This window comes from Arachis duranensis, chromosome 3 (genome assembly GCF_000817695.3).
Source record: "Arachis duranensis cultivar V14167 chromosome 3, aradu.V14167.gnm2.J7QH, whole genome shotgun sequence".
Classification (NCBI taxonomy): Eukaryota; Viridiplantae; Streptophyta; class Magnoliopsida; order Fabales; family Fabaceae; genus Arachis; species Arachis duranensis.
This window is the reverse complement of record NC_029774.3, coordinates 33,285,227-33,285,805: the sequence shown is the minus strand read 5'-3', so window position 1 is coordinate 33,285,805 and position 579 is coordinate 33,285,227.

Here is a 579-nt window from a genome sequence, read left to right as displayed (position 1 = left end):
TTACGTCGTGCTGACCCTCGTTCTTTAAATGACCCTATCCCGAGGAGGACACCTGAAGGCGAGCCGTAATGGCCTCATCTCCGGCAAGCTCCTCCGATTTTTTTTCGTTTATTCCACGTTTTTTTTCGTCGTGCTGACCCTCGTTCTTTAAATGACACTATCTCGAGGAGGACACCTGAAGGTGAGCCGTAATGGCCTCATCTCCGGAAGGCTCCTCCGATTTTTTTCGTTTTTTTTCCTGATGTTTTTTTCCTTTTTTCTTTTTTCTTTTTTTTCTTTTTTTTTACGTCGTTCTAACCCTCGTTCTTTAAATGACCCTATATCAAGGAGGAGGACACCTGAAGGCGAGCCGTAATGGCCTCATCTTCGAGAGGCTCATCCGATTTTTTTTTCAGTTTTTTTTTACATTGTGCTGACCCTTGTTCTTTAAATGATGCTATCCCGAGGAGGACACCTGAACGGGAGCCGTAATGGCCTCATCTTCGGCAGGCTCCTCCGGTTTTTTTTTTGGATTTATTTTCTAGCTTTTTTTTCCAGTTTTTTTTATTTACGTTGTGCTCACCCTTGTTCTTTAAATGA